Below are 300 nucleotides of genomic sequence, written 5' to 3'. Positions count from 1 at the left end.
TTATTATTTCACTTACAGCAAGCCTATGCTTTGATATTACAAAATACGGGAAGCTATCAAATCTAATCCAGATGTGTCTGTGGCCACCACTTTTTCCCAAGAGATCAGTTTTAGGTCCAGTTGAAGGCAGTTGAACTCGTGATCACCATAATGAATCACAACTAGACTGATGATGAGACTAATGAAACCTATGAAACACAGGTTTATTTACTATATAATGTCAAATATGAGAATATCACTGATGGTCTTATGCAAGAAAACCCATCTACTGGGACATAAAATGAAGAAGAGACCGAAATG

This window comes from Gadus chalcogrammus, chromosome 11 (genome assembly GCF_026213295.1).
Source record: "Gadus chalcogrammus isolate NIFS_2021 chromosome 11, NIFS_Gcha_1.0, whole genome shotgun sequence".
In the NCBI taxonomy this organism is placed as follows: domain Eukaryota; kingdom Metazoa; phylum Chordata; class Actinopteri; order Gadiformes; family Gadidae; genus Gadus; species Gadus chalcogrammus.
Note: the sequence above shows the minus strand (reverse complement) of the source record.